Source organism: Lissotriton vulgaris, chromosome 8 (assembly GCF_964263255.1).
Source record: "Lissotriton vulgaris chromosome 8, aLisVul1.2, whole genome shotgun sequence".
NCBI lineage: Eukaryota > Metazoa > Chordata > Amphibia > Caudata > Salamandridae > Lissotriton > Lissotriton vulgaris.
The window spans coordinates 154,640,663-154,667,116 of NC_141696.1; the positions used below are offsets into that span (position 1 = coordinate 154,640,663).

General features: G+C 43.5%; 31 non-coding genes across 31 annotated transcripts; all 31 read right to left on the minus strand.

Moving 5' to 3' along the window:
- Window positions 1-702: 702 nt before the first annotated feature.
- On the minus strand, window positions 703-785 carry TRNAL-AAG (transfer RNA leucine (anticodon AAG)). Its single transcript has one exon. It is a non-coding gene; the product is annotated as a tRNA-Leu (tRNA).
- A 191-nt stretch (window positions 786-976) lies between these two features.
- TRNAL-CAG (transfer RNA leucine (anticodon CAG)) lies at window positions 977-1,059 on the minus strand. The gene has a single exon. It is a non-coding gene; the product is annotated as a tRNA-Leu (tRNA).
- A 632-nt stretch (window positions 1,060-1,691) lies between these two features.
- TRNAL-UAG (transfer RNA leucine (anticodon UAG)) lies at window positions 1,692-1,774 on the minus strand. The gene has a single exon. It is a non-coding gene; the product is annotated as a tRNA-Leu (tRNA).
- A 1,298-nt stretch (window positions 1,775-3,072) lies between these two features.
- On the minus strand, window positions 3,073-3,155 carry TRNAL-CAG (transfer RNA leucine (anticodon CAG)). The gene has a single exon. It is a non-coding gene; the product is annotated as a tRNA-Leu (tRNA).
- Window positions 3,156-3,787: 632 nt separating this feature from the next.
- On the minus strand, window positions 3,788-3,870 carry TRNAL-UAG (transfer RNA leucine (anticodon UAG)). The gene has a single exon. It is a non-coding gene; the product is annotated as a tRNA-Leu (tRNA).
- Window positions 3,871-4,892: 1,022 nt separating this feature from the next.
- Window positions 4,893-4,975, minus strand: TRNAL-AAG (transfer RNA leucine (anticodon AAG)). The gene has a single exon. It is a non-coding gene; the product is annotated as a tRNA-Leu (tRNA).
- A 191-nt stretch (window positions 4,976-5,166) lies between these two features.
- Window positions 5,167-5,249, minus strand: TRNAL-CAG (transfer RNA leucine (anticodon CAG)). Its single transcript has one exon. It is a non-coding gene; the product is annotated as a tRNA-Leu (tRNA).
- Window positions 5,250-5,881: 632 nt separating this feature from the next.
- Window positions 5,882-5,964, minus strand: TRNAL-UAG (transfer RNA leucine (anticodon UAG)). The gene has a single exon. It is a non-coding gene; the product is annotated as a tRNA-Leu (tRNA).
- A 1,024-nt stretch (window positions 5,965-6,988) lies between these two features.
- On the minus strand, window positions 6,989-7,071 carry TRNAL-AAG (transfer RNA leucine (anticodon AAG)). Its single transcript has one exon. It is a non-coding gene; the product is annotated as a tRNA-Leu (tRNA).
- A 191-nt stretch (window positions 7,072-7,262) lies between these two features.
- TRNAL-CAG (transfer RNA leucine (anticodon CAG)) lies at window positions 7,263-7,345 on the minus strand. Its single transcript has one exon. It is a non-coding gene; the product is annotated as a tRNA-Leu (tRNA).
- A 632-nt stretch (window positions 7,346-7,977) lies between these two features.
- Window positions 7,978-8,060, minus strand: TRNAL-UAG (transfer RNA leucine (anticodon UAG)). Its single transcript has one exon. It is a non-coding gene; the product is annotated as a tRNA-Leu (tRNA).
- A 1,023-nt stretch (window positions 8,061-9,083) lies between these two features.
- On the minus strand, window positions 9,084-9,166 carry TRNAL-AAG (transfer RNA leucine (anticodon AAG)). The gene has a single exon. It is a non-coding gene; the product is annotated as a tRNA-Leu (tRNA).
- Window positions 9,167-9,357: 191 nt separating this feature from the next.
- Window positions 9,358-9,440, minus strand: TRNAL-CAG (transfer RNA leucine (anticodon CAG)). Its single transcript has one exon. It is a non-coding gene; the product is annotated as a tRNA-Leu (tRNA).
- Window positions 9,441-10,072: 632 nt separating this feature from the next.
- On the minus strand, window positions 10,073-10,155 carry TRNAL-UAG (transfer RNA leucine (anticodon UAG)). The gene has a single exon. It is a non-coding gene; the product is annotated as a tRNA-Leu (tRNA).
- Window positions 10,156-11,179: 1,024 nt separating this feature from the next.
- On the minus strand, window positions 11,180-11,262 carry TRNAL-AAG (transfer RNA leucine (anticodon AAG)). Its single transcript has one exon. It is a non-coding gene; the product is annotated as a tRNA-Leu (tRNA).
- Window positions 11,263-11,453: 191 nt separating this feature from the next.
- TRNAL-CAG (transfer RNA leucine (anticodon CAG)) lies at window positions 11,454-11,536 on the minus strand. Its single transcript has one exon. It is a non-coding gene; the product is annotated as a tRNA-Leu (tRNA).
- Window positions 11,537-13,275: 1,739 nt separating this feature from the next.
- Window positions 13,276-13,358, minus strand: TRNAL-AAG (transfer RNA leucine (anticodon AAG)). Its single transcript has one exon. It is a non-coding gene; the product is annotated as a tRNA-Leu (tRNA).
- Window positions 13,359-13,549: 191 nt separating this feature from the next.
- Window positions 13,550-13,632, minus strand: TRNAL-CAG (transfer RNA leucine (anticodon CAG)). Its single transcript has one exon. It is a non-coding gene; the product is annotated as a tRNA-Leu (tRNA).
- Window positions 13,633-14,264: 632 nt separating this feature from the next.
- Window positions 14,265-14,347, minus strand: TRNAL-UAG (transfer RNA leucine (anticodon UAG)). The gene has a single exon. It is a non-coding gene; the product is annotated as a tRNA-Leu (tRNA).
- Window positions 14,348-15,371: 1,024 nt separating this feature from the next.
- Window positions 15,372-15,454, minus strand: TRNAL-AAG (transfer RNA leucine (anticodon AAG)). The gene has a single exon. It is a non-coding gene; the product is annotated as a tRNA-Leu (tRNA).
- Window positions 15,455-15,645: 191 nt separating this feature from the next.
- On the minus strand, window positions 15,646-15,728 carry TRNAL-CAG (transfer RNA leucine (anticodon CAG)). Its single transcript has one exon. It is a non-coding gene; the product is annotated as a tRNA-Leu (tRNA).
- A 632-nt stretch (window positions 15,729-16,360) lies between these two features.
- On the minus strand, window positions 16,361-16,443 carry TRNAL-UAG (transfer RNA leucine (anticodon UAG)). Its single transcript has one exon. It is a non-coding gene; the product is annotated as a tRNA-Leu (tRNA).
- A 1,024-nt stretch (window positions 16,444-17,467) lies between these two features.
- Window positions 17,468-17,550, minus strand: TRNAL-AAG (transfer RNA leucine (anticodon AAG)). Its single transcript has one exon. It is a non-coding gene; the product is annotated as a tRNA-Leu (tRNA).
- Window positions 17,551-17,741: 191 nt separating this feature from the next.
- On the minus strand, window positions 17,742-17,824 carry TRNAL-CAG (transfer RNA leucine (anticodon CAG)). The gene has a single exon. It is a non-coding gene; the product is annotated as a tRNA-Leu (tRNA).
- Window positions 17,825-18,456: 632 nt separating this feature from the next.
- TRNAL-UAG (transfer RNA leucine (anticodon UAG)) lies at window positions 18,457-18,539 on the minus strand. The gene has a single exon. It is a non-coding gene; the product is annotated as a tRNA-Leu (tRNA).
- A 1,024-nt stretch (window positions 18,540-19,563) lies between these two features.
- On the minus strand, window positions 19,564-19,646 carry TRNAL-AAG (transfer RNA leucine (anticodon AAG)). The gene has a single exon. It is a non-coding gene; the product is annotated as a tRNA-Leu (tRNA).
- A 191-nt stretch (window positions 19,647-19,837) lies between these two features.
- TRNAL-CAG (transfer RNA leucine (anticodon CAG)) lies at window positions 19,838-19,920 on the minus strand. Its single transcript has one exon. It is a non-coding gene; the product is annotated as a tRNA-Leu (tRNA).
- Window positions 19,921-20,552: 632 nt separating this feature from the next.
- TRNAL-UAG (transfer RNA leucine (anticodon UAG)) lies at window positions 20,553-20,635 on the minus strand. Its single transcript has one exon. It is a non-coding gene; the product is annotated as a tRNA-Leu (tRNA).
- Window positions 20,636-21,934: 1,299 nt separating this feature from the next.
- TRNAL-CAG (transfer RNA leucine (anticodon CAG)) lies at window positions 21,935-22,017 on the minus strand. Its single transcript has one exon. It is a non-coding gene; the product is annotated as a tRNA-Leu (tRNA).
- Window positions 22,018-22,649: 632 nt separating this feature from the next.
- Window positions 22,650-22,732, minus strand: TRNAL-UAG (transfer RNA leucine (anticodon UAG)). The gene has a single exon. It is a non-coding gene; the product is annotated as a tRNA-Leu (tRNA).
- Window positions 22,733-24,031: 1,299 nt separating this feature from the next.
- Window positions 24,032-24,114, minus strand: TRNAL-CAG (transfer RNA leucine (anticodon CAG)). Its single transcript has one exon. It is a non-coding gene; the product is annotated as a tRNA-Leu (tRNA).
- Window positions 24,115-26,454: the final 2,340 nt, after the last annotated feature.

The window sequence follows — 26,454 nt, forward strand, 5'->3', positions numbered from 1 at the left end:
CATTGTGCCTTGCAGATTCATGCAGGATTTCTAGATCCTTGCTGGATACAAGAGAGCAGACCTTGTTTCAGATCAACTGTCCCTAGCAGGGAACGTCTGAGCACATGCAGTCTTTTGCTCTCTAGCCCCTGGCCTGGGACTTACCCTCACTGGCTGAGGCGTGAATTTCTGCATACCAACGTTGCATAGATGGTACGTTTGTGGTCGGTTTGGGATGGGTGGGACGTCAAAAGCATGGAAAAGTATGTCGCCTTCACTTCTAGTCTCCTCTTCTAGGCCTACCTGCCGTTCACCCACTCTGTCTATGTTTCATTCTCTCCTTCCTCAACACCCCTTCTCACTCACTCGCTCTATCACTTGTGCTCTTTCCCCTTGCTCTGCATTTCATAGTGGAAACATCTCTTGAATGGAGCATTAGAAAATGAGGTTACATAAAATTAACAATCTACTTATTGGAAACCAAAAATATCACAAGACTGAATGTAACCCATTTCATTAATAAAAGGGACTTTTTAAGCACCCCCCAAAAAACACATAAAACACCACGAGTGCTAGAAGAATATTATACGAGCTTGAAGACAGAATTGGGCAAATTAATTTGCAGTTGAAACTGAAGTTCGTTACTTATTCAGATATTATATGCACTGCCAATTTTTAGCTGAGATTCTAAAAGAACTCAGAGACAAAATGAACTTAAAGTTTTGTCAGAAGAGGGATTCGAACCCACGCCTCCAGGAGAGACTGCGGCCTTAACGCAGCGCCTTAGACCACTCGGCCATCCTGACCACATTTGCTTGACCATCTACAGAGAGGGAAAGATATTGTGAACCAAAAAAAGCACACATCTTAGGTCATGAGTGGCTAGAGCAAGAAAAAAACTCACTGCACTTTTCCAAGTAGACAACCATATAAGCCCATGTGAGGGAAATGATCAGATTTTTTCTCTCTCAAGAAAAAAGTAGAGTAAACACACAATTGTCAGAAGTGGGATTTGAACCCACGCCTCCAGAAGAGACTGCGACCTGAACGCAGCGCCTTAGACCACTCGGCCATCCTGACTTGCATTTGTGGAACCTTCCACAGGCCAGACAGCCATGCAAGTGGGGTACCGAAAAGGCATGCCCTCAATTTATTTATCCTATTATAAGTACTTCCAACAGATCTTTGAACAATCCATAGAGAGCAGTACCTATGAAGAACTCTTTAGACCTTTAAGGCGTACAAAGAGAAAGTGCTATTAACCAGCCACTTGAACGGCCCAAAGCTGCTTTAAAATTGAGTCAACAGCCACCTCTTGGCTAGCTAAAGCAAATTCAACAAGGAATTTCAATGTCACAACATAGGGTGGAATACGCAAATCTAAGCAGCCCCTGATCACAGCCCTGAGGAAATTGCCGTAAGTGTGCTGGAGTCCAACTGTCTACCAGATGCTAGGCATTCTTCCATATTTGCATGGCCTGTCTGGCCAGGGCATACAAGAGCATGACTCTTCCAGATGAGCTCTTACATGGGTCCTATGCTCATATAGTAAGGACTGCACTTTGTCAGCAAGACTTTATACAACCGAAATATATGAGAAACCCCAGCTCTCTTGACTAGATGAGGACGGAATCACATCCTAGGTGAAGACCAACAGATGCAACTTCCATCAGATGTTAAACTGAAAAAGGAGATTACATCTCCAAAAGTCATGTCAGAAGTGGGATTCGAACCCACGCCTCCAGAGGAGACTGCGGCCTAAACACAGCGCCTTAGACCACTTGGCCATCCTGACAGTGCAGAGTCTTAAGAAATGTATAAAAGTCACTCAGAAATTTCTGCCTCCATGCAAGCCTGAAATAATTTAAACCTTCAAACACAAGGTGCAACTTTATGCACAGGACAATAAACACAGAAGATCACATGTGAAAGCATTTCATTTCACAGGTGTACAATTTTTATGCTTTTAGAATACCTCATACCTCTCACCAGCTATTTAGGGTCCTGTATCCTACTCACAAAATTACCTTGCCTGCGACCTCTCTCTCTACACAAACAACTACTGCACAGGAAGTAGGAAGGCAGAAGGTGGGGCATATTATGCAAATGTATGCTGTCATTGTGCCTTGCAGATTCATGCAGGATTTCTAGATCCTTGCTGGATACAAGAGAGCAGACCTTGTTTCAGATCAACTGTCCCTATCAGGGAACGTCTGAGCACATGCAGTCTTTTGCTCTCTAGCCCCTGGCCTGGGACTTACCCTCACTGGCTGAGGCGTTAATTTCTGCATACCAACGTTGCATAGATGGTACGTTTGTGGTCGGTTTGGGATGGGTGGGAGGTCAAAAGCAGGGAAAAGTATGTCGCCTTCACTTCTAGTCTCCTCTTCTAGGCCTACCTGCCGTTCACTCACTCTGTCTTTGTTTCATTCTCTCCTTCCTCAACACCCCTTCTCACTCACTCGCTCTATCACTTGTGCTCTTTCCCCTTGCTCTGCATTTCATAGTGGAAACATCTCTTGAATGGAGCATTAGAAAATGAGGTTAATTAAAATTAAGAATCTACTTATTGGAAACCAAAAATATCACAAGACTGAATGTAACCCATTTCATTAATAAAAGGGACTTTTTAAGCACCCCCCAAAAAACACATAAAACACCACGAGTGCTAGAAGAATATTATACGAGCTTGAAGACAGAATTGGGCAAATTAATTTGCAGTTGAAACTGAAGTTTGTTACTTATTCAGATATTATATGCACTGCCAATTTTTAGCTGAGATTCTAAAAGAACTCAGAGACAAAATGGACTTAAAGTTTTGTCAGAAGTGGGATTCGAACCCACGCCTCCAGGAGAGAATGCGGCCTTAACGCAGCGCCTTAGACCACTCGGCCATCCTGACCACATTTGCTTGATCATCTACAGAGAGGAAAAGATATTGTGAACCAAAAAAAACACACAACTTAGGTCATGAGTGGCTAGAGCAAGAAAAAAACTCACTGCACTTTTCCAAGTAGACAACCATATAAGCCCATGTGAGGGAAATGATCTGATTTTTTCTCTCCCAAGAAAAAAGTAGAGTAAACACACAATTGTCAGAAGTGGGATTTGAACCCACGCCTCCAGAAGAGACTGCGACCTGAACGCAGCGCCTTAGACCACTCGGCCATCCTGACTTGCATTTGTGGAACCTTCCACAGGCCAGACAGCCATGCAAGTGGGGTACCGAAAAGGCATGCCCTCAATTTATTTATCCTATTATAAGTACTTCCAACAGATCTTTGAACAATCCATAGAGAGCAGTACCTATGAAGAACTCTTTAGACCTTTAAGGCGTACAAAGAGAAAGTGCTATTAACCAGCCACTTGAAAGGCCCAAAGCTGCTTTGAAATTGAGTCAACAGCCACCTCTTGGCTAGCTAAAGCAAATTCAACAAGGAATTTCAATGTCACAACATAGGGTGGAATACGCAAATCTAAGCAGCCCCTGATCACAGCCCTGAGGAAATTGCCATAAGTGTGCTGGAGTCCAACTGTCTACCAGATGCTAGGCATTCTTCCATATTTGCATGGCCTGTCTGGCCAGGGCATACAAGAGCATGACTCTTCCAGATGAGCTCTTACATGGGTCCTATGCTCATATAGTAAGGACTGCACTTTGTCAGCAAGACTTTATACAACCGAAATATATGAGAAACCCCAGCTCTCTTGACTAGATGAGGACGGAATCACATCCCAGGTGAAGACCAACAGATGCAACTTCCATCAGATGTTAACCTGAAAAAGGAGATTACATCTCCAAAAGTCATGTCAGAAGTGGGATTCGAACCCACATCTCCAGAGGAGACTGCGGCCTAAACACAGCGCCTTAGACCATTCGGCCATCCTGACAGTGCAGAGTCTTAAGAAATGTATAAAAGTCACTCAGAAATTTCTGCCTCCATGCAAGCCTGAAATAATTTAAACCTTCAAACACAAGGTGCAACTTTATGCACAGGACAATAAACACAGAAGATCACATGTGAAAGCATTTCATTTCACAGGTGTACAATTTTTATGCTTTTAAAATACCTCATACCTCTCACCAGCTATTTAGGGTCCTGTATCCTACTCACAAAATTACCTTGCCTGCGACCTCTCTCTCTACACAAACAACTACTGCACAGGAAGTAGGAAGGCAGAAGGTGGGGCATATTATGCAAATGTATGCTGTCATTGTGCCTTGCAGATTCATGCAGGATTTCTAGATCCTTGCTGGATACAAGAGAGCAGACCTTGTTTCAGATCAACTGTCCCTAGCAGGGAACGTCTGAGCACATGCAGTCTTTTGCTCTCTAGCCCCTGGCCTGGGACTTACCCTCACTGGCTGAGGCTGAATTTCTGCATACCAACGTTGCATAGATGGTACGTTTGTGGTCAGTTTGGGATGGGTGGGAGGTCAAAAGCAGGGAAAAGTATGTCGCCTTCACTTCTAGTCTCCTCTTCTAGGCCTACCTGCTGTTCACTCACTCTGTCTTTGTTTCATTCTCTCCTTCCTCAACACCCCTTCTCACTCACTCTCTCTATCACTTGTGCTCTTTCCCCTTGCTCTGCATTTCATAGTGGAAACATCTCTTGAATGGAGCATTAGAAAATGAGGTTACATAAAATTAACAATCTACTTATTGGAAACCAAAAATATCACAAGACTGAATGTAACCCATTTCATTAATAAAAGGGACTTTTAAGCACCCCCCAAAAAACACATAAAACACCACGAGTGCTAGAAGAATATTATACGAGCTTGAAGACAGAATTGGGCAAATTAATTTGCAGTTGAAACTGAAGTTTGTTACTTATTCAGATATTATATGCACTGCCAATTTTTAGCTGAGATTCTAAAAGAACTCAGTGACAAAATGGACTTAAAGTTTTGTCAGAAGTGGGATTCGAACCCACGCCTCCAGGAAAGACTGCGGCCTTAACGCAGCGCCTTAGACCACTCAGCCATCCTGACCACATTTGCTTGATCATCTACAGAGAGGGAAAGATATTGTGAACCAAAAAAAGCACACAACTTAGGTCATGAGTGGCTAGAGCAAGAAAAAAACTCACTGCACTTTTCCAAGTAGACAACCATATAAGCCCATGTGAGGGAAATGATCTGATTTTTTCTCTCTCAAGAAAAAAGTAGAGTAAACACACAATTGTCAGAAGTGGGATTTGAACCCACGCCTCCAGAAGAGACTGCGACCTGAACGCAGCGCCTTAGACCACTCGGCCATCCTGACTTGCATTTGTGGAACCTTCCACAGGCCAGACAGCCATGCAAGTGGGGTACCGAAAAGGCATGCCCTCAATTTATTTATCCTATTATAAGTACTTCCAACAGATCTTTGAACAATCCATAGAGAGCAGTACCTATGAAGAACTCTTTAGACCTTTAAGGCGTACAAAGAGAAAGTGCTATTAACCAGCCACTTGAAAGGCCCAAAGCTGCTTTGAAATTGAGTCAACAGCCACCTCTTGGCTAGCTAAAGCAAATTCAACAAGGAATTTCAATGTCACAACATAGGGTGGAATACGCAAATCTAAGCAGCCCCTGATCACAGCCCTGAGGAAATTGCCGTAAGTGTGCTGGAGTCCAACTGTCTACCAGATGCTAGGCATTCTTCCATATTTGCATGGCCTGTCTGGCCAGGGCATACAAGAGCATGACTCTTCCAGATGAGCTCTTACATGGGTCCTATGCTCATATAGTAAGGACTGCACTTTGTCAGCAAGACTTTATACAACCGAAATATATGAGAAACCCCAGCGCTCTTGACTAGATGAGGAAGGAATCACATCCCAGGTGAAAACCAACAGATGCAACTTCCATCAGATGTTAACCTGAAAAAGGAGATTACATCTCCAAAAGTCATGTCAGAAGTGGGATTCGAACCCACGCCTCCAGAGGAGACTGCGGCCTAAACACAGCACCTTAGACCACTCGGCCATCCTGACAGTGCAGAGTCTTAAGAAATGTATAAAAGTCACTCAGAAATTTCTGCCTCCATGCAAGCCTGAAATAATTTAAACCTTCAAACACAAGGTGCAACTTTATGCACAGGACAATAAACACAGAAGATCACATGTGAAAGCATTTCATTTCAAAGGTGTACAATTTTTATGCTTTTAGAATACCTCATACCTCTCACCAGCTATTTAGGGTCCTGTATCCTACTCACAAAATTACCTTGCCTGCGACCTCTCTCTCTACACAAACAACTACTGCACAGGAAGTAGGAAGGCAGAAGGTGGGGCATATTATGCAAATGTATGCTGTCATTGTGCCTTGCAGATTCATGCAGGATTTCTAGATCCTTGCTGGATACAAGAGAGCAGACCTTGTTTCAGATCAACTGTCCCTAGCAGGGAACGTCTGAGCACATGCAGTCTTTTGCTCTCTAGCCCCTGGCCTGGGACTTACCCTCACTGGCTGAGGCGTGAATTTCTGCATACCAACGTTGCATAGATGGTACGTTTGTGGTCGGTTTGGGATGGGTGGGAGGTCAAAAGCATGGAAAAGTATGTCGCCTTCACTTCTAGTCTCCTCTTCTAGGCCTACCTGCCATTCACTCACTCTGTCTATGTTTCATTCTCTCCTTCCTCAACACCCCTTCTCACTCACTCGCTCTATCACTTGTGCTCTTTCCCCTTGCTCTGCATTTCATAGTGGAAACATCTCTTGAATGGAGCATTAGAAAATGAGGTTACATAAAATTAACAATCTACTTATTGGAAACCAAAAATATCACAAGACTGAATGTAACCCATTTCATTAATAAAAGGGACTTTTTAAGCACCCCCCAAAAAACACATAAAACACCACGAGTGCTAGAAGAATATTATACGAGCTTGAAGACAGAATTGGGCAAATTAATTTGCAGTTGAAACTGAAGTTTGTTACTTATTCAGATATTATATGCACTGCCAATTTTTAGCTGAGATTCTAAAAGAACTCAGAGACAAAATGGACTTAAAGTTTTGTCAGAAGAGGGATTCGAACCCACGCCTCCAGGAGAGACTGCGGCCTTAACGCAGCGCCTTAGACCACTCGGCCATCCTGACCACATTTGCTTGATCATCTACAGAGAGGAAAAGATATTGTGAACCAAAAAAAACACACAACTTAGGTCATGAGTGGCTAGAGCAAGAAAAAAACTGACTGCACTTTTCCAAGTAGACAACCATATAAGCCCATGTGAGGGAAATGATCTGATTTTTTCTCTCCCAAGAAAAAAGTAGAGTAAACACACAATTGTCAGAAGTGGGATTTGAACCCACGCCTCCAGAAGAGACTGCGACCTGAACGCAGCGCCTTAGACCACTCGGCCATCCTGACTTGCATTTGTGGAACCTTCCACAGGCCAGACAGCCATGCAAGTGGGGTACCGAAAAGGCATGCCCTCAATTTATTTATCCTATTATAAGTACTTCCAACAGATCTTTGAACAATCCATAGAGAGCAGTACCTATGAAGAACTCTTTAGACCTTTAAGGCGTACAAAGAGAAAGTGCTATTAACCAGCCACTTGAAAGGCCCAAAGCTGCTTTGAAATTGAGTCAACAGCCACCTCTTGGCTAGCTAAAGCAAATTCAACAAGGAATTTCAATGTCACAACATAGGGTGGAATACGCAAATCTAAGCAGCCCCTGATCACAGCCCTGAGGAAATTGCCGTAAGTGTGCTGGAGTCCAACTGTCTACCAGATGCTAGGCATTCTTCCATATTTGCATGGCCTGTCTGGCCAGGGCATACAAGAGCATGACTCTTCCAGATGAGCTCTTACATGGGTCCTATGCTCATATAGTAAGGACTGCACTTTGTCAGCAAGACTTTATACAACCGAAATATATGAGAAACCCCAGCTCTCTTGACTAGATGAGGACGGAATCACATCCCAGGTGAAGACCAACAGATGCAACTTCCATCAGATGTTAACCTGAAAAAGGAGATTACATCTCCAAAAGTCATGTCAGAAGTGGGATTCGAACCCACACCTCCAGAGGAGACTGCGGCCTAAACACAGCGCCTTAGACCACTCGGCCATCCTGACAGTGCAGAGTCTTAAGAAATGTATAAAAGTCACTCAGAAATTTCTGCCTCCATGCAAGCCTGAAATAATTTAAACCTTCAAACACAAGGTGCAACTTTATGCACAGGACAATAAACACAGAAGATCACATGTGAAAGCATTTCATTTCACAGGTGTACAATTTTTATGCTTTTAAAATACCTCATACCTCTCACCAGCTATTTAGGGTCCTGTATCCTACTCACAAAATTACCTTGCCTGCGACCTCTCTCTCTACACAAACAACTACTGCACAGGAAGTAGGAAGGCAGAAGGTGGGGCATATTATGCAAATGTATGCTGTCATTGTGCCTTGCAGATTCATGCAGGATTTCTAGATCCTTGCTGGATACAAGAGAGCAGACCTTGTTTCAGATCAACTGTCCCTAGCAGGGAACGTCTGAGCACATGCAGTCTTTTGCTCTCTAGCCCCTGGCCTGGGACTTACCCTCACTGGCTGAGGCGTGAATTTCTGCATACCAACGTTGCATAGATGGTACGTTTGTGGTCAGTTTGGGATGGGTGGGAGGTCAAAAGCAGGGAAAAGTATGTCGCCTTCACTTCTAGTCTCCTCTTCTAGGCCTACCACCTGTTCACTCACTCTGTCTTTGTTTCATTCTCTCCTTCCTCAACACCCCTTCTCACTCACTCGCTCTATCACTTGTGCTCTTTCCCCTTGCTCTGCATTTCATAGTGGAAACATCTCTTGAATGGAGCATTAGAAAATGAGGTTACATAAAATTAACAATCTACTTATTGGAAACCAAAAATATCACAAGACTGAATGTAACCCATTTCATTAATAAAAGGGACTTTTAAGCACCCCCCAAAAAACACATAAAACACCACGAGTGCTAGAAGAATATTATACGAGCTTGAAGACAGAATTGGGCAAATTAATTTGCAGTTGAAACTGAAGTTTGTTACTTATTCAGATATTATATGCACTGCCAATTTTTAGCTGAGATTCTAAAAGAACTCAGAGACAAAATGGACTTAAAGTTTTGTCAGAAGTGGGATTCGAACCCACGCCTCCAGGAGAGACTGCGGCCTTAACGCAGCGCCTTAGACCACTCGGCCATCCTGACCACATTTGCTTGATCATCTACAGAGAGGGACAGATATTGTGAACCAAAAAAAGCACACAACTTAGGTCATGAGTGGCTAGAGCAAGAAAAAAACTCACTGCACTTTTCCAAGTAGACAACCATATAAGCCCATGTGAGGGAAATGATCAGATTTTTTCTCTCTCAAGAAAAAAGTAGAGTAAACACACAATTGTCAGAAGTGGGATTTGAACCCACGCCTCCAGAAGAGACTGCGACCTGAACGCAGCGCCTTAGACCACTCGGCCATCCTGACTTGCATTTGTGGAACCTTCCACAGGCCAGACAGCCATGCAAGTGGGGTACCGAAAAGGCATGCCCTCAATTTATTTATCCTATTATAAGTACTTCCAACAGATCTTTGAACAATCCATAGAGAGCAGTACCTATGAAGAACTCTTTAGACCTTTAAGGCGTACAAAGAGAAAGTGCTATTAACCAGCCACTTGAAAGGCCCAAAGCTGCTTTGAAATTGAGTCAACAGCCACCTCTTGGCTAGCTAAAGCAAATTCAACAAGGAATTTCAATGTCACAACATAGGGTGGAATACGCAAATCTAAGCAGCCCCTGATCACAGCCCTGAGGAAATTGCCGTAAGTGTGCTGGAGTCCAACTGTCTACCAGATGCTAGGCATTCTTCCATATTTGCATGGCCTGTCTGGCCAGGGCATACAAGAGCATGACTCTTCCAGATGAGCTCTTACATGGGTCCTATGCTCATATAGTAAGGACTGCACTTTGTCAGCAAGACTTTATACAACCGAAATATATGAGAAACCCCAGCTCTCTTGACTAGATGAGGACGGAATCACATCCCAGGTGAAGACCAATAGATGCAACTTCCATCAGATGTTAACCTGAAAAAGGAGATTACATCTCCAAAAGTCATGTCAGAAGTGGGATTCGAACCCACGCCTCCAGAGGAGACTGCGGCCTAAACACAGCGCCTTAGACCACTCGGCCATCCTGACAGTGCAGAGTCTTAAGAAATGTATAAAAGTCACTCAGAAATTTCTGCCTCCATGCAAGCCTGAAATAATTTAAACCTTCAAACACAAGGTGCAACTTTATGCACAGGACAATAAACACAGAAGATCACATGTGAAAGCATTTCATTTCACAGGTGTACAATTTTTATGCTTTTAGAATACCTCATACCTCTCACCAGCTATTTAGGGTCCTGTATCCTACTCACAAAATTACCTTGCCTGCGACCTCTCTCTCTACACAAACAACTACTGCACAGGAAGTAGGAAGGCAGAAGGTGGGGCATATTATGCAAATGTATGCTGTCATTGTGCCTTGCAGATTCATGCAGGATTTCTAGATCCTTGCTGGATACAAGAGAGCAGACCTTGTTTCAGATCAACTGTCCCTAGCAGGGAACGTCTGAGCACATGCAGTCTTTTGCTCTCTAGCCCCTGGCCTGGGACTTACCCTCACTGGCTGAGGCGTGAATTTCTGCATACCAACGTTGCATAGATGGTACGTTTGTGGTCGGTTTGGGATGGGTGGGAGGTCAAAAGCAGGGAAAAGTATGTCGCCTTCACTTCTAGTCTCCTCTTCTAGGCCTACCTGCCGTTCACTCACTCTGTCTTTGTTTCATTCTCTCCTTCCTCAACACCCCTTCTCACTCACTCGCTCTATCACTTGTGCTCTTTCCCCTTGCTCTGCATTTCATAGTGGAAACATCTCTTGAATGGAGCATTAGAAAATGAGGTTACATAAAATTAACAATCTACTTATTGGAAACCAAAAATATCACAAGACTGAATGTAACCCATTTCATTAATAAAAGGGACTTTTTAAGCACCCCCCAAAAAACACATAAAACACCACGAGTGCTAGAAGAATATTATACGAGCTTGAAGACAGAATTGGGCAAATTAATTTGCAGTTGAAACTGAAGTTTGTTACTTATTCAGATATTATATGAACTGCCAATTTTTAGCTGAGATTCTAAAAGAACTCAGAGACAAAATGGACTTAAAGTTTTGTCAGAAGTGGGATTCGAACCCACGCCTCCAGGAGAGACTGCGGCCTTAACGCAGCGCCTTAGACCACTCGGCCATCCTGACCACATTTGCTTGATCATCTACAGAGAGGGAAAGATATTGTGAACCAAAAAAAGCACACATCTTAGGTCATGAGTGGCTAGAGCAAGAAAAAAACTTGCTGCACTTTTCCAAGTAGACAACCATATAAGCCCATGTGAGGGAAATGATCAGATTTTTTCTCTCTCAAGAAAAAAGTAGAGTAAACACACAATTGTCAGAAGTGGGATTTGAACCCACGCCTCCAGAAGAGACTGCGACCTGAACGCAGCGCCTTAGACCACTCGGCCATCCTGACTTGCATTTGTGGAACCTTCCACAGGCCAGACAGCCATGCAAGTGGGGTACCGAAAAGGCATGCCATCAATTTATTTATCCTATTATAAGTACTTCCAACAGATCTTTGAACAATCCATAGAGAGCAGTACCTATGAAGAACTCTTTAGACCTTTAAGGCGTACAAAGAGAAAGTGCTATTAACCAGCCACTTGAAAGGCCCAAAGCTGCTTTGAAATTGAGTCAACAGCCACCTCTTGGCTAGCTAAAGCAAATTCAACAAGGAATTTCAATGTCACAACATAGGGTGGAATACGCAAATCTAAGCAGCCCCTGATCACAGCCCTGAGGAAATTGCCGTAAGTGTGCTGGAGTCCAACTGTCTACCAGATGCTAGGCATTCTTCCATATTTGCATGGCCTGTCTGGCCAGGGCATACAAGAGCATGACTCTTCCAGATGAGCTCTTACATGGGTCCTATGCTCATATAGTAAGGACTGCACTTTGTCAGTAAGACTTTATACAACCGAAATATATGAGAAACCCCAGCTCTCTTGACTAGATGAGGACGGAATCACATCCCAGGTGAAGACCAACAGATGCAACTTCCATCAGATGTTAACCTGAAAAAGGAGATTACATCTCCAAAAGTCATGTCAGAAGTGGGATTCAAACTCACGCCTCCAGAGGAGACTGCGGCCTAAACACAGCGCCTTAGACCACTCGGCCATCCTGACAGTGCAGAGTCTTAAGAAATGTATAAAAGTCACTCAGAAATTTCTGCCTCCATGCAAGCCTGAAATAATTTAAACCTTCAAACACAAGGTGCAACTTTATGCACAGGACAATAAACACAGAAGATCACATGTGAAAGCATTTCATTTCACAGGTGTACAATTTTTATGCTTTTAAAATACCTCATACCTCTCACCAGCTATTTAGGGTCCTGTATCCTACTCACAAAATTACCTTGCCTGCGACCTCTCTCTCTACACAAACAACTACTGCACAGGAAGTAGGAAGGCAAAAGGTGGGGCATATTATGCAAATGTATGCTGTCATTGTGCCTTGCAGATTCATGCAGGATTTCTAGATCCTTGCTGGATACAAGAGAGCAGACCTTGTTTCAGATCAATTGTCCCTAGCAGGGAACGTCTGAGCACATGCAGTCTTTTGCTCTCTAGCCCCTGGCCTGGGACTTACCCTCACTGGCTGAGGCGTGAATTTCTGCATACCAACGTTGCATAGATGGTACGTTTGTGGTTGGTTTGGGATGGGTGGGAGGTCAAAAGCATGGAAAAGTATGTCGCCTTCACTTCTAGTCTCCTCTTCTAGGCCTACCTGCCGTTCACTCACTCTGTCTTTGTTTCATTCTCTCCTTCCTCAACACCCCTTCTCACTCACTCGCTCCATCACTTGTGCTCTTTCCCCTTGCTCTGCATTTCATAGTGGAAACATCTCTTGAATGGAGCATTAGAAAATGAGGTTACATAAAATTAACAATCTACTTATTGGAAACCAAAAATATCACAAGACTGAATGTAACCCATTTCATTAAAAAAAGGGACTTTTTAAGCACCCCCCAAAAAACACATAAAACACCACGAGTGCTAGAAGAATATTATACGAGCTTGAAGACAGAATTGGGCAAATTAATTTGCAGTTGAAACTGAAGTTTGTTACTTATTCAGATATTATATGCACTGCCAATTTTTAGCTGAGATTCTAAAAGAACTCAGAGACAAAATGGACTTAAAGTTTTGTCAGAAGTGGGATTCGAACCCACGCCTCCAGGAGAGACTGCGGCCTTAACGCAGCGCCTTAGACCACTCGGCCATCCTGACCACATTTGCTTGATCATCTACAGAGAGGGAAAGATATTGTGAACCAAAAAAAGCACACATCTTAGGTCATGAGTGGCTAGAGCAAGAAAAAAACTCACTGCACTTTTCCAAGTAGACAACCATATAAGCCCATGTGAGGGAAATGATCAGATTTTTTCTCTCTCAAGAAAAAAGTAGAGTAAACACACAATTGTCAGAAGTGGGATTTGAACCCACGCCTCCAGAACAGTCTGCGATCTGAACGCAGCGCCTTAGACCACTCGGCCATCCTGACTTACATTTGTGGAACCTTCCACAGGCCAGAAAGCCATGCAAGTGGGGTACCGAAAAGGCATGCCCTCAATTTATTTATCCTATTATAAGTACTTCCAACAGATCTTTGAACAATCCATAGAGAGCAGTACCTATGAAGAACTCTTTAGACCTTTAAGGCGTACAAAGAGAAAGTGCTATTAACCAGCCACTTGAAAGGCCCAAAGCTGCTTTGAAATTGAGTCAACAGCCACCTCTTGGCTAGCTAAAGCAAATTCAACAAGGAATTTCAATGTCACAACATAGGGTGGAATACGCAAATCTAAGCAGCCCCTGATCACAGCCCTGAGGAAATTGCCGTAAGTGTGCTGGAGTCCAACTGTCTACCAGATGCTAGGCATTCTTCCATATTTGCATGGCCTGTCTGGCCAGGGCATACAAGAGCATGACTCTTCCAGATGAGCTCTTACATGGGTCCTATGCTCATATAGTAAGGACTGCACTTTGTCAGCAAGACTTTATACAACCGAAATATATGAGAAACCCCAGCTCTCTTGACTAGATGAGGACGGAATCACATCCTAGGTGAAGACCAACAGATGCAACTTCCATCAGATGTTAAACTGAAAAAGGAGATTACATCTCCAAAAGTCATGTCAGAAGTGGGATTCGAACCCACGCCTCCAGAGAAGACTGCGGCCTAAACACAGCGCCTTAGACCACTCGGCCATCCTGACAGTGCAGAGTCTTAAGAAATGTATAAAAGTCACTCAGAAATTTCTGCCTCCATGCAAGCCTGAAATAATTTAAACCTTCAAACACAAGGTGCAACTTTATGCACAGGACAATAAACACAGAAGATCACATGTGAAAGCATTTCATTTCACAGGTGTACAATTTTTATGCTTTTAGAATACCTCATACCTCTCACCAGCTATTTAGGGTCCTGTATCCTACTCACAAAATTACCTTGCCTGCGACCTCTCTCTCTACACAAACAACTACTGCACAGGAAGTAGGAAGGCAGAAGGTGGGGCATATTATGCAAATGTATGCTGTCATTGTGCCTTGCAGATTCATGCAGGATTTCTAGATCCTTGCTGGATACAAGAGAGCAGACCTTGTTTCAGATCAACTGTCCCTAGCAGGGAACGTCTGAGCACATGCAGTCTTTTGCTCTCTAGCCCCTGGCCTGGGACTTACCCTCACTGGCTGAGGCGTGAATTTCTGCATACCAACGTTGCATAGATGGTACGTTTGTGGTCAGTTTGGGATGGGTGGGAGGTCAAAAGCAGGGAAAAGTATGTCGCCTTCACTTCTAGTCTCCTCTTCTAGGCCTACCTGCCGTTCACTCACTCTGTCTTTGTTTCATTCTCTCCTTCCTCAACACCCCTTCTCACTCACTCGCTCTATCACTTGTGCTCTTTCCCCTTGCTCTGCATTTCATAGTGGAAACATCTCTTGAATGGAGCATTAGAAAATGAGGTTACATAAAATTAACAATCTACTTATTAGAAACCAAAAATATCACAAGACTGAATGTAACCCATTTCATTAATAAAAGGGACTTTTTAAGCACCCCCCAAAAAACACATAAAACACCACGAGTGCTAGAAGAATATTATACGAGCTTGAAGACAGAATTGGGCAAATTAATTTGCAGTTGAAACTGAAGTTTGTTACTTATTCAGATATTATATGCACTGCCAATTTTTAGCTGAGATTCTAAAAGAACTCAGAGACAAAATGGACTTAAAGTTTTGTCAGAAGTGGGATTCGAACCCACGCCTCCAGGAGAAACTGCGGCCTTAACGCAGCGCCTTAGACCACTCGGCCATCCTGACCACATTTGCTTGATCATCTACAGAGAGGGAAAGATATTGTGAACCAAAAAAAGCACACAACTTAGGTCATGAGTGGCTAGAGCAAGAAAAAAACTCACTGCACTTTTCCAAGTAGACAACCATATAAGCCCATGTGAGGGAAATGATCTGATTTTTTCTCTCCCAAGAAAAAAGTAGAGTAAACACACAATTGTCAGAAGTGGGATTTGAACCCACGCCTCCAGAAGAGACTGCGACCTGAACGCAGCGCCTTAGACCACTCGGCCATCCTGACTTGCATTTGTGGAACCTTCCACAGGCCAGACAGCCATGCAAGTGGGGTACCGAAAAGGCATGCCCTCAATTTATTTATCCTATTATAAGTACTTCCAACAGATCTTTGAACAATCCATAGAGAGCAGTACCTATGAAGAACTCTTTAGACCTTTAAGGCGTACAAAGAGAAAGTGCTATTAACCAGCCACTTGAAAGGCCCAAAGCTGCTTTGAAATTGAGTCAACTGCCACCTCTTGGCTAGCTAAAGCAAATTCAACAAGGAATTTCAATGTCACAACATAGGGTGGAATACGCAAATCTAAGCAGCCCCTGATCACAGCCCTGAGGAAATTGCCGTAAGTGTGCTGGAGTCCAACTGTCTACCAGATGCTAGGCATTCTTCCATATTTGCATGGCCTGTCTGGCCAGGGCATACAAGAGCATGACTCTTCCAGATGAGCTCTTACATGGGTCCTATGCTCATATAGTAAGGACTGCACTTTGTCAGCAAGACTTTATACAACCGAAATATATGAGAAACCCCAGCTCTCTTGACTAGATGAGGACGGAATCACATCCCAGGTGAAGACCAACAGATGCAACTTCCATCAGATGTTAACCTGAAAAAGGAGATTACATCTCCAAAAGTCATGTCAGAAGTGGGATTCAAACCCACGCCTCCAGAGGAGACTGCGGCCTAAACACAGCGCCTTAGACCACTCGGCCATCCTGACAGTGCAGAGTCTTAAGAAATGTATAAAAGTCACTCAGAAATTTCTGCCTCCATGCAAGCCTGAAATAATTTAAACCTTCAAACACAAGGTGCAACTTTATGCACAGGACAATACACACAGAAGATCACATGTGAAAGCATTTCATTTCACAGGTGTACAATTTTTATGCTTTTAGAATACCTCATACCTCTCACCAGCTATTTAGGGTCCTGTATCCTACTCACAAAATTACCTTGCCTGCGACCTCTCTCTCTACACAAACAACTACTGCACAGGAAGTAGGAAGGCAGAAGGTGGGGCATATTATGCAAATGTATGCTGTCATTGTGCCTTGCAGATTCATGCAGGATTTCTAGATCCTTGCTGGATACAAGAGAGCAGACCTTGTTTCAGATCAACTGTCCCTAGCAGGGAACGTCTGAGCACATGCAGTCTTTTGCTCTCTAGCCCCTGGCCTGGGACTTACCCTCACTGGCTGAGGCGTGAATTTCTGCATACCAACGTTGCATAGATGGTACGTTTGTGGTCGGTTTGGGATGGGTGGGAGGTCAAAAGCAGGGAAAAGTATGTCGCCTTCACTTCTAGTCTCCTCTTCTAGGCCTACCTGCCGTTCACTCACTCTGTCTTTGTTTCATTCTCTCCTTCCTCAACACCCCTTCTCACTCACTCGCTCTATCACTTGTGCTCTTTCCCCTTGCTCTGCATTTCATAGTGGAAACATCTCTTGAATGGAGCATTAGAAAATGAGGTTACATAAAATTAACAATCTACTTATTGGAAACCAAAAATATCACAGAACTGAATGTAACCCATTTCATTAATAAAAGGGACTTTTTAAGCACCCCCCAAAAAACACATAAAACACCACGAGTGCTAGAAGAATATTATACGAGCTTGAAGACAGAATTGGGCAAATTAATTTGCAGTTGAAACTGAAGTTTGTTACTTATTCAGATATTATATGAACTGCCAATTTTTAGCTGAGATTCTAAAAGAACTCAGAGACAAAATGGACTTAAAGTTTTGTCAGAAGTGGGATTCGAACCCACGCCTCCAGGAGAGACTGCGGCCTTAACGCAGCGCCTTAGACCACTCGGCCATCCTGACCACATTTGCTTGATCATCTACAGAGAGGGAAAGATATTGTGAACCAAAAAAAGCACACATCTTAGGTCATGAGTGGCTAGAGCAAGAAAACAACTTGCTGCACTTTTCCAAGTAGACAACCATATAAGCCCATGTGAGGGAAATGATCAGATTTTTTCTCTCTCAAGAAAAAAGTAGAGTAAACACACAATTGTCAGAAGTGGGATTTGAACCCACGCCTCCAGAAGAGACTGCGACCTGAACGCAGCGCCTTAGACCACTCGGCCATCCTGACTTGCATTTGTGGAACCTTCCACAGGCCAGACAGCCATGCAAGTGGGGTACCGAAAAGGCATGCCCTCAATTTATTTATCCTATTATAAGTACTTCCAACAGATCTTTGAACAATCCATAGAGAGCAGTACCTATGAAGAACTCTTTAGACCTTTAAGGCGTACAAAGAGAAAGTGCTATTAACCAGCCACTTGAAAGGCCCAAAGCTGCTTTGAAATTGAGTCAACAGCCACCTCTTGGCTAGCTAAAGCAAATTCAACAAGGAATTTCAATGTCACAACATAGGGTGGAATACGCAAATCTAAGCAGCCCCTGATCACAGCCCTGAGGAAATTGCCGTAAGTGTGCTGGAGTCCAACTGTCTACCAGATGCTAGGCATTCTTCCATATTTGCATGGCCTGTATGGCCAGGGCATACAAGAGCATGACTCTTCCAGATGAGCTCTTACATGGGTCCTATGCTCATATAGTAAGGACTGCACTTTGTCAGCAAGACTTTATACAACCGAAATATATGAGAAACCCCAGCTCTCTTGACTAGATGAGGACGGAATCACATCCCAGGTGAAGACCAACAGATGCAACTTCCATCAGATGTTAACCTGTAAAAGGAGATTACATCTCCAAAAGTCATGTCAGAAGTGGGATTCAAACCCACGCCTCCAGAGGAGACTGCGGCCTAAACACAGCGCCTTAGACCACTCGGCCATCCTGACAGTGCAGAGTCTTAAGAAATGTATAAAAGTCACTCAGAAATTTCTGCCTCCATGCAAGCCTGAAATAATTTAAACCTTCAAACACAAGGTGCAACTTTATGCACAGGACAATAAACACAGAAGATCACATGTGAAAGCATTTCATTTCACAGGTGTACAATTTTTATGCTTTTAGAATACCTCATACCTCTCACCAGCTATTTAGGGTCCTGTATCCTACTCACAAAATTACCTTGCCTGCGACCTCTCTCTCTACACAAACAACTACTGCACAGGAAGTAGGAAGGCAGAAGGTGGGGCATATTATGCAAATGTATGCTGTCATTGTGCCTTGCAGATTCATGCAGGATTTCTAGATCCTTGCTGGATACAAGAGAGCAGACCTTGTTTCAGATCAACTGTCCCTAGCAGGGAACGTCTGAGCACATGCAGTCTTTTGCTCTCTAGCCCCTGGCCTGGGACTTACCCTCACTGGCTGAGGCGTGAATTTCTGCATACCAACGTTGCATAGATGGTACGTTTGTGGTCAGTTTGGGATGGGTGGGAGGTCAAAAGCAGGGAAAAGTATGTCGCCTTCACTTCTAGTCTCCTCTTCTAGGCCTACCTGCCGTTCACTCACTCTGTCTTTGTTTCATTCTCTCCTTCCTCAACACCCCTTCTCACTCACTCGCTCTATCACTTGTGCTCTTTCCCCTTGCTCTGCATTTCATAGTGGAAACATCTCTTGAATGGAGCATTAGAAAATGAGGTTACATAAAATTAACAATCTACTTATTAGAAACCAAAAATATCACAAGACTGAATGTAACCCATTTCATTAATAAAAGGGACTTTTTAAGCACCCCCCAAAAAACACATAAAACACCACGAGTGCTAGAAGAATATTATACGAGCTTGAAGACAGAATTGGGCAAATTAATTTGCAGTTGAAACTGAAGTTTGTTACTTATTCAGATATTATATGCACTGCCAATTTTTAGCTGAGATTCTAAAAGAACTCAGAGACAAAATGGACTTAAAGTTTTGTCAGAAGTGGGATTCGAACCCACGCCTCCAGGAGAAACTGCGGCCTTAACGCAGCGCCTTAGACCACTCGGCCATCCTGACCACATTTGCTTGATCATCTACAGAGAGGGAAAGATATTGTGAACCAAAAAAAGCACACAACTTAGGTCATGAGTGGCTAGAGCAAGAAAAAAACTCACTGCACTTTTCCAAGTAGACAACCATATAAGCCCATGTGAGGGAAATGATCTGATTTTTTCTCTCCCAAGAAAAAAGTAGAGTAAACACACAATTGTCAGAAGTGGGATTTGAACCCACGCCTCCAGAAGAGACTGCGACCTGAACGCAGCGCCTTAGACCACTCGGCCATCCTGACTTGCATTTGTGGAACCTTCCACAGGCCAGACAGCCATGCAAGTGGGGTACCGAAAAGGCATGCCCTCAATTTATTTATCCTATTATAAGTACTTCCAACAGATCTTTGAACAATCCATAGAGAGCAGTACCTATGAAGAACTCTTTAGACCTTTAAGGCGTACAAAGAGAAAGTGCTATTAACCAGCCACTTGAAAGGCCCAAAGCTGCTTTGAAATTGAGTCAACAGCCACCTCTTGGCTAGCTAAAGCAAATTCAACAAGGAATTTCAATGTCACAACATAGGGTGGAATACGCAAATCTAAGCAGCCCCTGATCACAGCCCTGAGGAAATTGCCGTAAGTGTGCTGGAGTCCAACTTTCTACCAGATGCTAGGCATTCTTCCATATTTGCATGGCCTGTCTGGCCAGGGCATACAAGAGCATGACTCTTCCAGATGAGCTCTTACATGGGTCCTATGCTCATATAGTAAGGACTGCACTTTGTCAGCAAGACTTTATACAACCGAAATATATGAGAAACCCCAGCTCTCTTGACTAGATGAGGACGGAATCACATCCCAGGTGAAGACCAACAGATGCAACTTCCATCAGATGTTAACCTGAAAAAGGAGATTACATCTCCAAAAGTCATGTCAGAAGTGGGATTCGAACCCACGCCTCCAGAGGAGACTGCGGCCTAAACACAGCACCTTAGACCACTCAGCCATCCTGACAGTGCATTGTCTTAAGAAATGTATAAAAGTCACTCAGAAATTTCTGCCTCCATGCAAGCCTGAAATAATTTAAACCTTCAAACACAAGGTGCAACTTTATGCACAGGACAATAAACACAGAAGATCACATGTGAAAGCATTTCATTTCACAGGTGTACAATTTTTATGCTTTTAGAATACCTCATACCTCTCACCAGCTATTTAGGGTCCTGTATCCTACTCACAAAATTACCTTGCCTGCGACCTCTCTCTCTACACAAACAACTACTGCACAGGAAGTAGGAAGGCAGAAGGTGGGGCATATTATGCAAATGTATGCTGTCATTGTGCCTTGCAGATTCATGCAGGATTTCTAGATCCTTGCTGGATACAAGAGAGCAGACCTTGTTTCAGATCAACTGTCCCTAGCAGGGAACGTCTGAGCACATGCAGTCTTTTGCTCTCTAGCCCCTGGCCTGGGACTTTACCCTCACTGGCTGAGGCGTGAATTTCTGCATACCAACGTTGCATAGATGGTACGTTTGTGGTCGGTTTGGGATGGGTGGGAGGTCAAAAGCAGGGAAAAGTATGTCGCCTTCACTTCTAGTCTCCTCTTCTAGGCCTACCTGCCGTTCACTCACTCTGTCTTTGTTTCATTCTCTCCTTCCTCAACACCCCTTCTCACTCACTCGCTCTATCACTTGTGCTCTTTCCCCTTGCTCTGCATTTCATAGTGGAAACATCTCTTGAATGGAGCATTAGAAAATGAGGTTACATAAAATTAACAATCTACTTATTGGAAACCAAAAATATCACAAGACTGAATGTAACCCATTTCATTAATAAAAGGGACTTTTTAAGCACCCCCCAAAAAACACATAAAACACCACGAGTGCTAGAAGAATATTATACGAGCTTGAAGACAGAATTGGGCAAATTAATTTGCAGTTGAAACTGAAGTTTGTTACTTATTCAGATATTATATGCACTGCCAATTTTTAGCTAAGATTCTAAAAGAACTCAGAGACAAAATGGACTTAAAGTTTTGTCAGAAGTGGGATTCGTACCCACGCCTCCAGGAGAGACTGCGGCCTTAACGCAGCGCTTTAGACCACTCGGCCATCCTGACCACATTTGCTTGATCATCTACAGAGAGGAAAAGATATTGTGAACCAAAAAAAACACACAACTTAGGTCATGAGTGGCTAGAGCAAGAAAAAAACTCACTGCACTTTTCCAAGTAGACAACCATAGAAGCCCATGTGAGGGAAATGATCTGATTTTTTCTCTCCCAAGAAAAAAGTAGAGTAAACACACAATTGTCAGAAGTGGGATTTGAACCCACGCCTCCAGAAGAGACTGCGACCTGAACGCAGCGCCTTAGACCACTCGGCCATCCTGACTTGCGTTTGTGGAACCTTCCACAGGCCAGACAGCCATGCAAGTGGGGTACCGAAAAGGCATGCCCTCAATTTATTTATCCTATTATAAGTACTTCCAACAGATCTTTGAACAATCCATAGAGAGCAGTACCTATGAAGAACTCTTTAGACCTTTAAGGCGTACAAAGAGAAAGTGCTATTAACCAGCCACTTGAAAGGCCCAAAGCTGCTTTGAAATTGAGTCAACAGCCACCTCTTGGCTAGCTAAAGCAAATTCAACAAGGAATTTCAATGTCACAACATAGGGTGGAATACGCAAATCTAAGCAGCCCCTGATCACAGCCCTGAGGAAATTGCCGTAAGTGTGCTGGAGTCCAACTTTCTACCAGATGCTAGGCATTCTTCCATATTTGCATGGCCTGTCTGGCCAGGGCATACAAGAGCATGACTCTTCCAGATGAGCTCTTACATGGGTCCTATGCTCATATAGTAAGGACTGCACTTTGTCAGCAAGACTTTATACAACCGAAATATATGAGAAACCCCAGCTCTCTTGACTAGATGAGGACGGAATCACATCCCAGGTGAAGACCAACAGATGCAACTTCCATCAGATGTTAACCTGAAAAAGGAGATTACATCTCCAAAAGTCATGTCAGAAGTGGGATTCGAACCCACGCCTCCAGAGGAGACTGCGGCCTAAACACAGCACCTTAGACCACTCGGCCATCCTGACAGTGCATTGTCTTAAGAAATGTATAAAAGTCACTCAGAAATTTCTGCCTCCATGCAAGCCTGAAATAATTTAAACCTTCAAACACAAGGTGCAACTTTATGCACAGGACAATAAACACAGAAGATCACATGTGAAAGCATTTCATTTCACAGGTGTACAATTTTTATGCTTTTAGAATACCTCATACCTCTCACCAGCTATTTAGGGTCCTGTATCCTACTCACAAAATTACCTTGCCTGCGACCTCTCTCTCTACACAAACAACTACTGCACAGGAAGTAGGAAGGCAGAAGGTGGGGCATATTATGCAAATGTATGCTGTCATTGTGCCTTGCAGATTCATGCAGGATTTCTAGATCCTTGCTGGATACAAGAGAGCAGACCTTGTTTCAGATCAACTGTCCCTAGCAGGGAACGTCTGAGCACATGCAGTCTTTTGCTCTCTAGCCCCTGGCCTGGGACTTTACCCTCACTGGCTGAGGCGTGAATTTCTGCATACCAACGTTGCATAGATGGTACGTTTGTGGTCGGTTTGGGATGGGTGGGAGGTCAAAAGCAGGGAAAAGTATGTCGCCTTCACTTCTAGTCTCCTCTTCTAGGCCTACCTGCCGATCACTCACTCTGTCTTTGTTTCATTCTCTCCTTCCTCAACACCCCTTCTCACTCACTCGCTCTATCACTTGTGCTCTTTCCCCTTGCTCTGCATTTCATAGTGGAAACATCTCTTGAATGGAGCATTAGAAAATGAGGTTACATAAAATTAACAATCTACTTATTGGAAACCAAAAATATCACAAGACTGAATGTAACCCATTTCATTAATAAAAGGGACTTTTTAAGCACCCCCCAAAAAACACATAAAACACCACGAGTGCTAGAAGAATATTATACGAGCTTGAAGACAGAATTGGGCAAATTAATTTGCAGTTGAAACTGAAGTTTGTTACTTATTCAGATATTATATGCACTGCCAATTTTTAGCTAAGATTCTAAAAGAACTCAGAGACAAAATGGACTTAAAGTTTTGTCAGAAGTGGGATTCGTACCCACGCCTCCAGGAGAGACTGCGGCCTTAACGCAGCGCTTTAGACCACTCGGCCATCCTGACCACATTTGCTTGATCATCTACAGAGAGGAAAAGATATTGTGAACCAAAAAAAACACACAACTTAGGTCATGAGTGGCTAGAGCAAGAAAAAAACTCACTGCACTTTTCCAAGTAGACAACCATAGAAGCCCATGTGAGGGAAATGATCTGATTTTTTCTCTCCCAAGAAAAAAGTAGAGTAAACACACAATTGTCAGAAGTGGGATTTGAACCCACGCCTCCAGAAGAGACTGCGACCTGAACGCAGCGCCTTAGACCACTCGGCCATCCTGACTTGCGTTTGTGGAACCTTCCACAGGCCAGACAGCCATGCAAGTGGGGTACCGAAAAGGCATGCCCTCAATTTATTTATCCTATTATAAGTACTTCCAACAGATCTTTGAACAATCCATAGAGAGCAGTACCTATGAAGAACTCTTTAGACCTTTAAGGCGTACAAAGAGAAAGTGCTATTAACCAGCCACTTGAAAGGCCCAAAGCTGCTTTGAAATTGAGTCAACAGCCACCTCTTGGCTAGCTAAAGCAAATTCAACAAGGAATTTCAATGTCACAACATAGGGTGGAATACGCAAATCTAAGCAGCCCCTGATCACAGCCCTGAGGAAATTGCCGTAAGTGTGCTGGAGTCCAACTGTCTACCAGATGCTAGGCATTCTTCCATATTTGCATGGCCTGTCTGGCCAGGGCATACAAGAGCATGACTCTTCCAGATGAGCTCTTACATGGGTCCTATGCTCATATAGTAAGGACTGCACTTTGTCAGCAAGACTTTATACAACCGAAATATATGAGAAACCCCAGCTCTCTTGACTAGATGAGGACGGAATCACATCCCAGGTGAAGACCAACAGATGCAACTTCCATCAGATGTTAACCTGAAAAAGGAGATTACATCTCCAAAAGTCATGTCAGAAGTGGGATTCAAACACACGCCTCCAGAGGAGACTGCGGCCTAAACACAGCGTCTTAGACCACTCGGCCATCCTGACAGTGCAGAGTCTTAAGAAATGTATAAAAGTCACTCAGAAATTTCTGCCTCCATGCAAGCCTGAAATAATTTAAACCTTCAAACACAAGGTGCAACTTTATGCACAGGACAATAAACACAGAAGATCACATGTGAAAGCATTTCATTTCACAGGTGTACAATTTTTATGCTTTTAAAATACCTCATACCTCTCACCAGCTATTTAGGGTCCTGTATCCTACTCACAAAATTACCTTGCCTGCGACCTCTCTCTCTACACAAACAACTACTGCACAGGAAGTAGGAAGGCAGAAGGTGGGGCATATTATGCAAATGTATGCTGTCATTGTGCCTTGCAGATTCATGCAGGATTTTTAGATCCTTGCTGGATACAAGAGAGCAGACCTTGTTTCAGATCAACTGTCCCTAGCAGGGAACGTCTGAGCACATGCAGTCTTTTGCTCTCTAGCCCCTGGCCTGGGACTTACCCTCACTGGCTGAGGCGTGAATTTCTGCATACCAACGTTGCATAGATGGTACGTTTGTGGTCGGTTTGGGATGGGTGGGAGGTCAAAAGCATGGAAAAGTATGTCGCCTTCACTTCTAGTCTCCTCTTCTAGGCCTACCTGCCGTTCACTCACTCTGTCTTTGTTTCATTCTCTCCTTCCTCAACACCCCTTCTCACTCACTCGCTCTATCACTTGTGCTCTTTCCCCTTGCTCTGCATTTCATAGTGGAAACATCTCTTGAATGGAGCATTAGAAAATGAGGTTACATAAAATTAACAATCTACTTATTGGAAACCAAAAATATCACAAGACTGAATGTAACCCATTTCATTAATAAAAGGGACTTTTTAAGCACCCCCCAAAAAACACATAAAACACCACGAGTGCTAGAAGAATATTATACGAGCTTGAAGACAGAATTGGGCAAATTTATTTGCAGTTGAAACTGAAGTTTGTTACTTATTCAGATATTATATGCACTGCCAATTTTTAGCTGAGATTCTAAAAGAACTCAGAGACAAAATGGACTTAAAGTTTTGTCAGAAGTGGGATTCGAACCCACGCCTCCAGGAGAGACTGCGGCCTTAATGCAGCGCCTTAGACCACTCAGCCATCCTGACCACATTTGCTTGATCATCTACAGAGAGGGAAAGATATTGTGAACCAAAAAAAGCACACAACTTAGGTCATGAGTGGCTAGAGCAAGAAAAAAACTCACTGCACTTTTCCAAGTAGACAACCATATAAGCCCATGTGAGGGAAATGATCTGATTATTTCTCTCCCAAGAAAAAAGTAGAGTAAACACACAATTGTCAGAAGTGGGATTTGAACCCACGCCTCCAGAAGAGACTGCGACCTGAACGCAGCGCCTTAGACCACTCGGCCAACCTGACTTGCATTTGTGGAACCTTCCACAGGCCAGACAGCCATGCAAGTGGGGTACCGAAAAGGCATGCCCTCAATTTATTTATCCTATTATAAGTACTTCCAACAGATCTTTGAACAATCCATAGAGAGCAGTACCTATGAAGAACTCTTTAGACCTTTAAGGCGTACAAAGAGAAAGTGCTATTAACCAGCCACTTGAAAGGCCCAAAGCTGCTTTGAAATTGAGTCAACAGCCACCTCTTGGCTAGC